This window comes from Anas platyrhynchos, chromosome W (assembly GCF_047663525.1).
Source record: "Anas platyrhynchos isolate ZD024472 breed Pekin duck chromosome W, IASCAAS_PekinDuck_T2T, whole genome shotgun sequence".
NCBI lineage: Eukaryota > Metazoa > Chordata > Aves > Anseriformes > Anatidae > Anas > Anas platyrhynchos.
The window spans coordinates 934,668-949,302 of NC_092620.1; the positions used below are offsets into that span (position 1 = coordinate 934,668).

Sequence of the window (14,635 nt, forward strand, 5' to 3'; positions counted from 1 at the left end):
GTTTGAGGGTGATCTGCCAGTGCTGAAGTATTCCTGCAAGTCCAAGCAGAAAGTTGCAAAGATCCCTCCCTCTCTGTGTTGGTCTTTCTGGCATGTGCTCCTGAACCTTTTTCCACTGTGGTCTGTGAGCCAGCTGATTTCACTAATACCTTGTGATAAATGAGCCAGCAGAGCAAAGATTGGGTGATGGACAATAAGTATTAAAGATTTAATTCCTGGCATTCTGTCTCTTGGGTGAGGGCTCTTGTCTACCAACTTACTAAAACTGACCTGAAAGAATTGATAAGTATCTTCATTACTATACATAGAAAATAAAGTTGTTTTGTTACCATCTCCTCAGAAGAACCAGGCATCCCCAACTTTTGGGGCTCTTTGCCTGCAGCAACCTCTTCTTTTCCTCACATCTGGATTAGTCTGTCCTGCCTTAGTTGGCATAATTATTCTTCATTTGCAGGACTCAGCTCTACTTTTTCTCCTTTTCCTTCCCTTCCCAGAAACGTCTGGACTCTTTGTTTTTGCAAAGCTGATGCCACAGTTTAAATAGTGCTAGTACCTGACAGAGCTCTTCTCTCACCTGGGACACTTCATCCTCCAGGTAAATGCTCTTCTGTCCCTCATTAAACACAGTGCATCCAATTTACCTAGCAGGTTAATCATGGGCTTTGTGCCTCTATTTCTCTTTTTGTGGCTGTGTTGTGGACCAAAAGGCCTTGGCCATGTGGTGAGTTCTGGGGCTGGGTAATGTGCTCTATTCTCCGTGGCCTTCCACCTGGGGGTGCAAAAAGGAATGATGGCTGACTCTCAGGGAAAGCTGTTTTCCAGATTTTGGCTGCTGAAATGGCTTCAGCTTTGGATCTCAGCAGTGGTAGAGGCTAAGTGAATTGGCACCAAAGATTTTTCACCAGAGAGCTCTAGAAGCAGCAGCCCAAATCCAATTGAGATGATAATTTTATTTCATAGTTTCTTTCACATTTTTAGCTCTTGTTATCTTCACTAGAAGTCTCTCTGGAACCGTGCCTCTCTTTGTCTTATGACAATGCCTATGTCCATGGTGTACCAGCACACCTTTCCTACCTTTCTTTTGTAGCTCGGCGCCTGTAGGCTGGAGCTGAAGATTCACCAGCAAATAGACAGTAGAGCTAAAAATGAGCCCAAAGGTGATCTGAACTGAATCTTTCAAAGCTTTCTTACCATGGTGCTTTAATTCGCTAGCAGATAGCTAAGCACTGGGCCTTTGCGACCTCACCCTGCAGCTAGCTGCTCTCTTAGGCCAGGAGTCTTACACGAGTAGAAACTTAGAAGATTGTCATCTCTTATCTCTCTCCAAACTTTGCCATCAGTTTTGAATGTGACATTTGGTAATGTAGCAACAGTAGAGCGCAGAGAAAAAAAAAAAAGAAAGGAAAAAAAACACACACCCTTTCAGACTCCAGAGGAGAATTGCTCATGCCATTTCCCTTTTGTATCCACTGCTGAGGTATTTGAAAAGAGCAGGAGATAAGTAGCCTTATGACTACTACAGATTAACAGGCTCTGAGGTACCGAACACAGATTGCTGCTGCTGGAAGTATAATGGCTATTGAAATTCACATTTATATAGACATTTCCATGGTGGCACTGCAAAGAGCAGGGTGTATAGAGGGCTACAGACCATAAACGCTGAAGCCATGCTAAATAACACAAGGAGCAAAAGCCTGCTGTTGGGAAGCAGCAGGGCACTGAAGAGTTCCTGCTGTGTAGGAGGCCCTCTCTTACTTCAGGTTATGGACCTTCCTCAGGGACAAAGGATTACACCACGGAGAAGGGAATGTGAGTCCCTGACCTGCGGCGCTGAGTGACAAACTGCCACGAGGTGTTTTCTGTCCTGCCCCATCCTCCAAGGCAGCTCACAGGCACAGGGTAAGCAGAGGAGTTCTGGGGGACAAAAGTACAATGGGGTTTCTCTTAGTCTTTGTTTCTGCTTATGGTTTGGTTTTCAGAGCTCATTGCACAAGGATGGGGCCCCATGCAACATGGGCTACAATGAGCCATGTCATCCAAGGTGTGCGGGCAGGTTTTGCACAAGGGTGGTTAAGGCAACAAGGACTTTTGCTTTCCTTTCTTTAGCACTGGAGTTTGAGAGGCTCAGAAACAGCTGCACTGGGGCTGTACCAGGACAAGATTACTAATTCTCAGCCACAATCTGTGATGGAAATTGTGAAGCAATCTACATGAGTGAATTCAGTTTTTCTGATGTCTTGAGTTGTAAGGTCAGTATTACTGTTCCCATAGTATGGCTGGGGAAATGGATGTCCTGGAAAGAAAAGTGTTTTTCCCAGGGTCACCTAGAAGATCAAGGGCAGTCTTGGGAAAATAATATGGATATCTTTCTCCAAGTCTCCGGGTCTAACCCTTCACATGCAATTTCCTGATAAAGACGCAAGTCAGTTCTTTTTGTATGTCCTTATGGTGTACAACATCTACATCCACAGCTTCTGGACGCCTCCCAAGCATTTGTAGTGCTTTCCTTCCAGCATCCCTGTGAAGGAAGTACTAGAGTGCTTCTTTAATAGTTGAGGAATAACAGTGCAGGGGGTTTAAGGTTTGTGCTGTTGCCTTGAATGTGTTGAAATCCTAGATTATATAGAAAGCTGAACTGGTATAAATAATGGTTGCACAAGTCCTGCAACAAATCAGTGTAATAACCTGATATTGGATATTTAGATGCAGAAACCTTAATAAGTCTTCTGCCAGGGGAGGGGACAGACTCTCCATCAAACTTTCATGTTTGTACCTTCTCCGGGGAATAGAAGTTGCACATAGTTGTTAGCTCTCAATTATATCCACAGTTTTCTCTCCGGCTGCTGCTGTTACTCAGCAGAAAGATGGGATGTTGATTTTCATCTCTTATGTGCTTTTGATTGACTGATCCCAAAGGAAAAGAGGGATAAAAAGCCATGTCTGCAGGCTGCCAAGGAAATGTCCTGGACAGAGACATTTCCCCTTTCCTCCCATCCTGTGACCTTCTATCATCTAAGTGCAGGGAGGTTTCTGAGCAAAGGCAAACAATTCCAACTTGTGTAATGGTTTTGTGATATAGTTATCCCATCAGAAAAATGTGTTTTCTGGATCGCATTGGGTGCTTGGTGCTCTAATAGTAGGGGGTGTAGGTCATGACTGAGAAGCATCGGCAGAGATGTGTGAGGGTGTCACATGAATACCAATGTGACCTGAAGGTCAGAATTGAGGGCTGCTGACAGATTTTGGTTTGTGACAGATTTTGATACCAAATACCTTTATCAAAGAGGTATGTCCTTGCTGCATCGGCGCCATCAACACTCAGGGCAACTTCATTCTGTCAGAGGAACCACAGTTTCCTCTAGATTTGCTAAAATTCAATATCAAACAATTAAAGGTTAAAAATAACTCCACAGCTGGGTCTATTCCTCTCTCTAAGTAAATGTTTACTCTCTTTGTTTCTATGTCAGTGGCACTGGCCAAGTCAACACTCAGATGCATCAGAATGAAACGAATTATTGCTGCAGCCTCCAGGGTCACACAGAGCCCATGGACATGTGCAAGAAACACATAACTTATTTTTGCTGGAGGGAAAATGCAGAAATGATCCCCAGGTCTTCAAATGGAAGCAGCCAGTCTCATAACAGTTAAGGCTACCGGGCTGTCTTATTAAGGTCAGATCTAGTGTGTCGTGTTGAACGTAATTATTCCACCGCTTATAATTTCAGTACATTTGATTCTGAATATGAAATGAGGCAATTTTCTTCCTGGGGATAAGAGAAATGTGTGCCTTTGCAGAGCATGAGACACAATCACTCTCAGACTGGCCAGCTTTATTTCTTCCTGATGAGGCACTGACTCCCCAGGGAATGAGCCTGAAACAGTATTTTCAGCAGAGAGGGCAAAATACAAAGAAGAAAGTTTTTAGTCTGCTCTCAGGGGTGTTGTGTTTGGATGGTGGCCTGTTGCTAAGTGGCCCCATGGGAACGATTCCCAAAAGGATCATAGTTCTGTGTCCAGGGATTTCATTCCCTTTAGACCTCTTTCATCACTTCATTCAAATCCTAATGCTGAGATTGACCCTGTAGGCTATTAGTTGCCCTCAGCTGCCATTCTTCCTGTTTTAAAAGCAGGGCTGATGGGCTGATAGGAACATAAAAAAAAAAAAAAAGAAAAAGAAAAGACTCTTCAGACCTGGCAAATTTTGTCATTAGGTAAGTACAAAATACTCTTTTTATTTATTTATTTATTTTTATTTTTGAAGTGAATGGGATTGGGTTCTTTGTTGCCTTGCACTTTACACTGAAATGTATGCTTGTGCCAAATGCTTATAACATGCTGCCAAATCCAGAGAGTAGCATTTTGTATGTTCTTTGTTCAGGCATGAATGCCTGTGCAAGGTGCAAAGCAAGACTAGCTCAGATGCTACAACAGTCCCAATCAGAGAATGTTACTAGCAAATGCTGAAATGGGGCAGCACATTTCCTTAGTTCTTCTGCCTCTTGTCTGAAAACAGGATCACTGAAACTGATCGTAATCCTTACCCCACCAAACTGGCATACGTTCAGAAAGCTAAGTATAAAACAGAACTACCCATGGTCTTGCTCACTTGCAACCTACAAATACAATTTAATTTTTCAAAGCTGGGCCCATATGGGAATTGTAACATTGCCAGTTTATTTCCTCAGTAGTTTTCAGGTGTCCTGTGATCACCTATATCTGAGCACAGAATGGTTGGCAAACAATGCAGTTACAATTAAAATACCCTCTACAACCCATCATTTTCATACCTAATAGGGAATGAAAGGTTTTTGTTACACAGTAGTCCCATATTATTTTTTTTCCCAACTGGTTTATAGTCCTGCAAAGTGTTCTGGGTGATGGCAGTGCTGACAGCGGTGTGCCCTCCCTTAAGAATTACTTTCCAAGCAAGAGCTCTGTATTGTAGCACAGAAGGGGCTGGGGCTCAGGTTATTAAGAAGCAAGATATTCTCAAGGGGACCAGTGGAGGTAGTTGTTGTGGAAGAACTCCTAGGAAGGGTGTATTTCCTCCTTCTGATAGCAGTGTTATCTCCCTCTGGTGTCCTCAGAAGGATGTGTGCATACGGTCTGCCTGGCTGGGTTTGGAGATCCCGGTAACAGAGGGTCCTGAATTGCTTGGTGTTGTGGGTCATTATCTTTAGGAAGATGGATCATTATCTTTATGAAAGGTCATTATCTTTAGGAAAGTGTTCTATGGGATCACAGCCTTTAGGAAGAAAGACCTCACCTGTATTGCAGGTTGTCTGTTGTTCTCCTTTCAGCTCCTCCCAGCAGAGACAGGCAGAGGCCTGTTTTGTGGCAAGGCAAAATAAAGGGAGACTTCTGCCCTCACCTCTTCTATCAGTGAGAATAAATAAATTCTGGCAAGGTAGTTATATCCTGCCCCGTCTTGTTGAGCTTGTCCACGCAACAGCAAAGCCTGAATTTGACATTTTATTTTTAGGTTCCTGACCTGAAAGAGCACACATTTTAACTGTAAGTTCATGTGCAAACTCTGGGGCCGCTTGTTCGCTCAAACCAGTGTGGAGAAAGGATCTAACTATGCACTAAGAAATGGTGAGGCTGAAGTGAGGAGGCTTAAGGACAGATCTCAGGGTATGGAGAAACTGTCTGAGCTCAGATTGCTGGGATCCTGTGATTTGTGTAAAAATATGGTGTTGAATTACCACTAAATACACGAATAAGTAATGAGGGGATTCACCAAGAGCATTGGTATCTACCAGAGGAGCTTGCTGTTCTTGGCTCAGTCTGTAGCCTCCCTGGGGATCAGCTGGCATTTAATTTTGATCACTGCAGAAAAGGGAGGCTGAATTTGCAACAGTGACTGACTTAGCTGATGTGTGTGAAAATGTTATTAAAATGGGAAAATGTCTCTCCAAATGGGTTTTGCTTTACCACTTAAAAATCCCATGTAAATCATGCACAAAGGATTTGGAGTGGGGAAAAGTATCAGAGATAATAATAAACTATTAATAGGAACTAGTCAAGTTTCACTCAGTGGGATTAAGACTCAGTCATGTCTCATTTAGAAGTGTAGTATTAAGCCGTCCTTCAGATATGACAAGGTTTATGTTTTTGCTGAGTTGTTTCCAAATGAGGAGGGAAATCTCAATTAATTTAAAATGTTGCCTATTGTCAGTCATGCCTCCATGGGTTTGCTCTCATGTTGGGAGTCCAGACTGATGTCCAAACCTATCCAGCAACAGCAGCAGCAATGGATGTAGGTTTATTGTTGACAAGGGAGTAATATGTACCAAAAAGAGGTGCCCAACATTGGAAATATCGTCTGATGAAGGGTCACTGACAGGAGTGGGGAATTTGTCCGTCCATTCACTAGCATTCACTAATGTTGTGCCAGAAATGGAATTTGAAAAGGTATAGTTCTTCATTCTGAGGAAAACAAGTTTCTTTTTCACTCACATTGGCTGCTGGAAATAAAATCATAGCTATACATGGAAAAGACTGACTCAGCATCCCTCCAGTCACCTCTGTGCAGAGCAGCTATCAAACTTGATGCCTGTGTCTCAGAAAATGTGGTTCCTCTCTCTTCTTCTATGATTCTGTCCCTTGGCTTGGCAGATCTCATTATTACAAGCTCTTTGTTTCCTGATACCTAGCATTACATACCCTCTGTAGGATTTCAATACTTTAGTTTTACAGCCCATCTAAGCAGCTGAGTCAGGGAGCTCACCCATAATGTAGCTGGAACATATGGCATGCATGAGTCCTCGCTGGGTCACAACTGGATTCAATGACTTATTTATCTTAGCACAAAACAGATATATTGCTATATTTAGGTACCTCTCACACTGTCCCTTTTCAACTGTGCTATAAATGAACTTCAAATATGTGCAGGCAGTTATTTTGTCCTCCTTAGGTGTCACTTAACAAAATATGGCATCAGCAGAGTTGTGGCCACTTGCTGAAGTATCCCTATTGATGTAATTATCCCAAATATCATGTCATTTAGAGATTTATTGCATTAGGGGGATGGGATCTAATCATCCTCCTCTTGTACAAGAGAAATGTAGCACTTAGACTCAAGATAGTCATTACTATGACTCCAGTCATTACTACCAGAGCAAAATCAACCAGTTAAGGGATTCCTTTAATCAACTTGTCTTCAACATTTGTAGTTTCAAATCAGTTTGCTGGGATTGTCTTTGCTTAGAATGTCTCTTCAGGGTATCCAAAACATCTATCTGAAATGTCTCCAATTTTAAGAGAAGCCACTCAGTGTAAGCTCAAATGTCTGCTCTCCTCACAAATGTACCCTTCATTTTGATTTCCCTTGTCCTTTTCTGTGATGTTGAGAACTCCTTCTCAGTATAGGACTTGGTTGTCGTTGTTCCTCCCATGTTCTCCCATGGGACGCTGGAAGAGATGGTTCCCAGTAGTGCACGTGCAGACAGAAATTTGGTAAAAAGGAAGAACTTCCTTGGATATATTTTACTGGCAAATTTACCTGGTGTGTGAATTTTTTAGAGAGCACAAATTTTGAATTAATAATAGAACTTGGCTTTGAAAACCCATTCTAGCAATCAATGGGAGGCAGGAATTAGGGATAGACATGAATATTAAGTTATCTAGAAATCTAAATATAACCACACAATTTCAGCTACATAATTTTTGCAACAAACAACTTGTGAATGAACTACAGATCACTTGAATTTTTTAAAGGTTTCCGGATACAATTTCAAATGTTGAATTAATTTCTGGAAAATCTCAAATCAGTGAGCAAACACATCATAAATAGTAAATAGAGTAAAAGATAAGCTACATTCAAAAGCTTACGTACATTAAATAATTTGCTCAACTCCACTGACACTTAGCAGTCCACCCTTTTTATTCTAGCCCCATGCACTCATACATGTGTGCACATACATACACACACACACACACTCATTGGGTCACTCACTCTGGATGATTTAGGTCTTGCAACATCTTGTCATTAGTCACAATCATTAGTGACATGGTCATTTTGCTGATCAAGTTGCTTTTCTCTCACGTTTTCTGGTTCTGCATTGTGCACTGCTGTGATTCCTCCGTGTCCTGTAGAGTTAACTTTAAACAAGGAGACTTACGTGCTTCAGTCTTTAGATGGCACCAAAACTGAATGCACTAATTAGGGAAGCTTTATGGTTTCTATTATTTTCCAGTCAGAAACAGGCCTGCTTTCTTTCAGAGATTGTGGAGGTTCACGAGCTCTGATTTGGTAAGGTTTCTATGAGTTCTACATACATGTATATGCTGTTTGTAATGCTAGTTCTTATGTTGATTAAAGAGCATCATCTAAACAGAAACAATTGCACTAGCAGCTTTGAAGTGCTCTGTCTGTCAGGAAATTCTGTATGGAGTTGAACTACAAGAGTTTGACAACAAAATATAATCAGACTCTTAAAATATAGCATTAAATGGTGAGCTTGTCTGATGTTGGTAGAGGTCCTTTCAATTCCTTCCTATTCAACCGTATGAAGCAATGAAATATTTTCTTTTTATCTCAGGCCATTATTATCTTTAAGGAGTTTGTGTACTGACTTCAAGCTGTCTAGGTGATATTGACTGAAACAAAGAAAACCATGCAATTGCATTTCTAAAGAACCAGTGAGAAATGATATGAAATTAAAATAGATGGAGACATTAAGTGCTCCCCAAGGGCAATGATACTGGTACTTAATGGCCAGAGATGTACAAGAGACAAAACTAGGAGTTATTTACTACGTAAATCCTTACAGACAGGCTTCTGATACCTGGAGCTGTGGTGAAGGAGGGTCTGAAATTGCTGCTTTCTTTCAGATCTAATGCTGAGATGGTCATCATCCCCCCAAACTGATCTCTTCTTTGTCCTCAGTCCTTCTCATATTCCAGTGTCTCTTGCTAAACTACTTGTTTCTTTAACACCAGTTGTTAAAGTGCAGTTAGAAGACCAGAGTCCTGGAAAGCTGAAAGACTTCAAAAAGAAAAATTTTCTTCAGGTTCACATTTCTTGAATTGAAATTGAATTACTTACATTATCTTTTATTTATTTATACTGCATTTCTGAGCAGAGCACTTTTGTGGCTAATGAGCAAGTGACCTAGAAGACTTGAATTCTAAAAAGCTTGAGTTTTACTGCTAAAATCTGGAATCTTAGGCTTGATTGATGCTAGAATTACTCAGATAAAGAAAATATCCAGTGTGTGCAAGGGTGGTGTACTGTCTAATCGCTCTGCCTGTGTCAAGTCGTTGTTTCAGTTAGCCCAGAAGAATGAACCATGTTCCTTTAAAAAATATTCTAAGAACACATTTAGTAACAATGCTTATGTAGAATGGTAGTAACCCAACTGATCTGCTACAGTACTGGCCTAAGACAACCACTAAAATGTTAGTATTTATTAAAATTTTTAGAGTAGCAGCAAGCTCTTTGTTATCTCGGGCATTACTGCATTGACAAATACACATGTATTGAAGCTGCTTAGAAAAATCTCTTTCCCCCATGCATTTAAAGGTCTGCTGCAGCCTGTGCCCTCTCCTTTCCTTCCATGGGATAGGTTCAACGAGCTGCTGAGATCTCCCCCAGCTGAGGTTTAGTGCTTGGACCATATTTTGAACGTCAGCTTTGGCACTGAAGCTTGCATAGCCTGGTCTATTTTCTCTGACCTGGTCTGCTCATTTTTGCTCATTTCTGCCTCTGTATGGAAGCTGACTGCCCTCTTGGTTGTACTGCAGGCCTGGACCGCTCACTAAGATTCTGAAAAGATAAAGGGGAGGGGGGATGCTAGGAAATCTGCTTCAGATGCCTTTTGCAGCAAAGTGAGTGTGTGTGACTATAAGCCTAATAGAAACATTGGAAGCATCAGGGACATGGGTGAATCCCCAAATCCTCTTGGTTTTGAAGTGCATTGTGGCTAGTCCCCTGGTAAGGGATGCTCTGGGAAGTGTCAGACTAACAGCAATGAACCTTCCAAGGTGAATTGTGTTACAGATCTTTTTCTCTCAGCACTGTTCACCAAATGGCTGTACAGGCTGACTAATGCTTCCCCATGAGCGGGCATCCTGGACACATTCTGTAGTATAACAAAGACTTGAAACAACAACACCAGCTCCTTTGTATACCCTAGAGTTTTTGTTGTTGTTGTTGTTGTTGTTGTTGTTTTTGAGTAGATGCTGAGCCCCAGGCAAATACTGACCACAGCCAGGTGTGCTTTCCATGTTTCTCCTTGAAAGGACAGCTCAAGACAGATACTAACCATAAAAGCCTTTATTAAGCTGCTATATCAGTCTGCAAGTTGAGTGGTCAAGCACTGAAACAAGCGTCCAGAGAAGCTGTGGGATCTCCATCCCTGGAAGTTTTAAAGCTCTTCTGGATGAGGCCCCGAGCAACATAATCTACTTCTGAAGCTGACTTTGAGATTGTTATTGGATTAAATAGACTCAAATCCCTCCAATCTGTATTACTCTAAATCTTAAAACTTCTTGTCTGTGTTGATTGTTTTGACTCATCAGCTCTTTAAATTTCTTCGCTCCCTGGTCCCCCCACCCCCCTTGCCACCCCTCCCCTTAATATATATATATATATAGATAGATAGATAAATAGATATATCCTTAAATGTTAGCTTCTCTGTCCTGAAAAAAATATAGGTTCCACAGAAAAGCACAGATGACCCAAGTGGAAATTTTAGTAGTACCATTACATCAGAAGAGGGCTTTAATTAGTAGGTCTGAAGTAAAGATAATCAATTCTGCCTGTATCTGTTACTGACACATGAGAGGGATACTAAGCAGATAGAGACCATCATCTGTTAAAGTGAAAGGTGTCTTCTTTAACCTTGCAAGGATCTCACTTCCAACACTTCTCTTCATTCCTTGAGCAGTTTACCTGGGCAATAACTGTGAGGGGAAGAAAAGTGCTTTTTTTCTTGGCCATGGGGTGGAAGAAGGAAGAATTCAGAGAAGTAGAAATTCAGGAAGTCAGGAACTATCATATTTAGAATGTGAGTTTTTAATACTTACTTTGCTGGTGAGTTTGTTCTCAGGAACTGCACAGATTTGCCTTGGCCAGGAAGGAAGAACTTCACTCCTAGTGGACTCAGCTGTGATGAAAGGCACTGCATTTTGCTCTAGTGCAGAAAGCAAAACAGGAGCAAGGGGACAGGGCTGCAGTCTTACTTCTCTGAAAGATGATTCCTTGCAGTGATGCTGTCACAGGGGGCTGCACAGTGTGACTTTGGATCTGTGCTACCTAAGAAAAAGCCCCCTCTGGTGTGGATGCTGTCTCTGTGAAGGTCCCCGGCCTGCATACTGCACAAACATTGTGGGGAGCTCACCACAAAGATGAAAACTTCGTAGAGAATGGCTTTACCCGTCCTCACTGTCACCAGCCTCCCTGGGAACAGCCTAGCCTGTGGCCAACAGGGAAAAAGTAGTTAAGGACAACATGGTACCACCCCCCCCTTACACTGTCTTGGATTATCAGATATTTATCATCCTCTGCTTTCTAAATGATCCTTAATGTTGGACCTCTTGGATTATGAGAGGAACCTCAAAGAGACTGAGAATAATGTGAAAGTGGTGAGGAGAAAATGAAAAGAAAGGCAAGCACCGTGACAGAGAAGAGATCCAATTTTCCTAAGTGTCTAAGGGACTTATGAGATCAAATCTCTTGTAGGCTGAAGTCACTGGGGGTGATTCTCATAATTTACCCAATTTAGCAGGAAAAAAATAAAAACAGGATATAAGCTTGGCAATGATTATGCTGTAGGCAAAACAACCTTTACTTGCAAGGTCTCTTGCTAGACTGTCTGTATCCTAACTGGGATGGTGGGTCCCTGGGGAATTCCCCCTCGTACACATCCTTTCTCGGCAGTCAGAGAGCAACTAATGTGCAAGAATGCCTGGAAGGAGAAACTCGTCACAGTTTTTGAGTGACAGCTTGTAAACTGTACAGTCTCCAGTAGAAAGCCTGTCTGCTGGTATTTCAGTTCCCTGATTGGGATTCTGTTTCCCCTGCAGTCTGGCCTCTCCTTGTCTGTTTGTTTTGTTATCGTTTGTATGGAGATCATCAGATGCAAGTACATTTGACATATGGAGATAACAGTCAGGAAAGGAAACAGCATATGGCAGACAATTCATATCCATCAAGATCTGTCATAAAACCATTTTTAGCAATAGAAAAAGAAGGGAGGAAAAAGACAGCAGGTTTGAATTTAAAACAACCACAGTATTCGAACAAACAGGAGGGCCTAGGGCTTGCTTTGCTGAATGACACCACCAGTTCACCGAAGCCAGCAGCAGTTGGTACTCAGTGCTTCAACGGTGGGTTAAAATCTTCTGCAGTGCATTTACCAATTACTTTTTGACCATCACAGCTGATTAACGACTGGCCTCAAAGCCTTGACTGAAGCTAAATGTATTGACTGCCTAGCCTGTTGAATTGCTACCTTGGGGTACTTCTGAAGTAAGATGTCCTGTTCATCTCAGGGTTGTAGGGTCAAGGGAGAAAGGCAACATGGCATGTGTGCTAAAGGGTGAGCAGACCTGGGGACCCCAGCATGATGTGCATGGTCCGGCTCTCCTTGTGTATCTCATCTGCCTTGTGGCAACATCACATAACAAGCTGGGCAGATGAAATAGTCCAAGTCCTTCCCAGCAGGACACTAACATTGCCTGCTGGAAGGACAGGTAACGTTCGTGTGTCGTAGTCTGAAGTCAATTCATGTGCAAGGGTGCTTGGCTATGCAGCACTGGTGTAGCACCGATAACCTATGTTAAGGTGTGGATGTATTCTAGAAACATGTCGTTCGATTTCTTTATCTAAAAAAATAAAAATAAATAAATAAAAAGTTGATTCTTTAATTTAGCTGAATTGAACTGAAAACCCATTTGGCTGGGGCTGGAGAGGAGTGTTTTGAGATGCTCTATCTAGTCCGAATGTGGCTGTATTTAGATGAACTGATTCCTGTATACTGAAGAGTTTTAAAGAATGAGGATGCTTTCCAGGATAGAAAACTCTATATGTCACTAATCTGTGTAACTTATTTATTAGTGATCAATGGCATCTCTTTGGTAAACTATGACCAAAAGGCCAGGGGAACCTGGCTTTTTACCAAAGAAAGTGGCCTTTTATTTTCTATTTGTTTTCTTTTTTGTGACCCTGCGGAAGAGTCCTGTGGGATCAAGAGGCTCTTCGAAGAATAAGAAAACCTCTGCGAGGGAGTGTTTACATTGCCCAGCCTAACAAAGGTCTCACAGGCTCAGACACAGTACACCCGATTTGTCAAGAGGAAAGAACAGCCTCAGGCTCCTTCTCATGAAACCGAAATCTGAAAAATGGAAGAGAAATAGCCACAGTATAACACGATACTTTCAGGGAGGATCTTCTCCCAGTGCTTTTTCCTTCTGCTCTTTCACATAACCAGAGTGACCAACCCCCTTCCTTCCCTGCCCTTTGTCTTCTTCCCATCTAATATTTGCTCTGCTCCAGGAGAAGAACAGTTGAGCTGTGATGATGGAGTTTGGTGGTATGACATCTCTGGAGGTAAAAATATAGAAAATCTTGTTGGAGGAAGAAATGAAAGCTCTCTGAGATGGAAAAAGCCTGTTTGATGATCCAGGACATGTGGATAAGAATGGAATCGGTCAACCTCATCCATGGGTTAAACGTGCTGAGTTGAGAAGAGTTACAAGAGAGGGGAGCTTGGCCAAGTGTATCTTCCACTCTTGTATGGGTGAGCAAGGAGGATAAAGCCTTTGCCTGGTCTAACAGGGTGTCAAAGTCCAGCCCTGCCCAGAGCTTTGCCACAGTGTCAGAATAAGGAGGTTTTGTTGCTGAGCATGGCAATACATTACAGGTGCCAGCTAGAAGGGTTTAAAATGCAAAATGGCATTTCAATGTTTAAGAATAGCAAGTAATTTGATGGCTGTAATAGAAAAGCTTCCAATCCTTTAGCAATGTGTTCCAGAGCTGCATAACACTGCTGATAAAATTGCCTTTGGATTCCTTGTCTAATATTCCAGCCTTTCTCTCGCTCAGCAAAACACAATAGCTTGCTCTAAGCCTCCCTGGGAGGGCGGCTAACAGCACATTTACTAGACACTTCAAACATTTGATCATATTTCTCCTGAGTGTATTTAATATCTGTTAATGTCAGGAGCCCCAGCCTGATCGAAATACCTGCATTGCCGGGAAAAAATGTTTAATATAAAAGATGACACGGGTAAGCAATCACTTACTGATGTCTTTTGGAAATGGATAGGTGACTACGTAGCCCCCCTCCCCACCCTGCTCTGTTACCACCCTGCTGCTGTGTGCTTCTCTGAATGCATTACAGTGGCTATTCTGAGTATGCAGGAGATGCCAGGAATAGTTTCATGTTTCCTGCCTCATCAAACCAAATTCAATCTGTAAAAAATTAATACACCCAGAAGGAACAGTTAAAAGCATCTCCAATCAATTAATGTTAAAACGGGGGCTAGGAGGCTGATTTGTTAAAGGAAAACCAATCCAGTTCAGAGCTCAAGAGGCTGCTGGGGCAAGAGTACAGTCAACGTCTCGAGCTGTAATGTTTCCAAGGAGGGGAGCAGATAAGATATAAACTGAAGCTATTAATGCATCATC

The 14,635-nt window shown here is 42.1% G+C and overlaps 1 long non-coding RNA gene across 1 annotated transcript; it reads left to right on the forward strand.

Annotated features, from left to right (window-relative positions):
- The first annotated feature begins 246 nt into the window (after positions 1–246).
- On the forward strand, positions 247–14,114 carry LOC140000564 (uncharacterized). Its single transcript, XR_011805606.1, has 4 exons — positions 247–595; positions 1,779–1,899; positions 2,107–2,249; positions 11,055–14,114. It is a non-coding gene; the product is annotated as an uncharacterized lncRNA (long non-coding RNA).
- Positions 14,115–14,635: the final 521 nt, after the last annotated feature.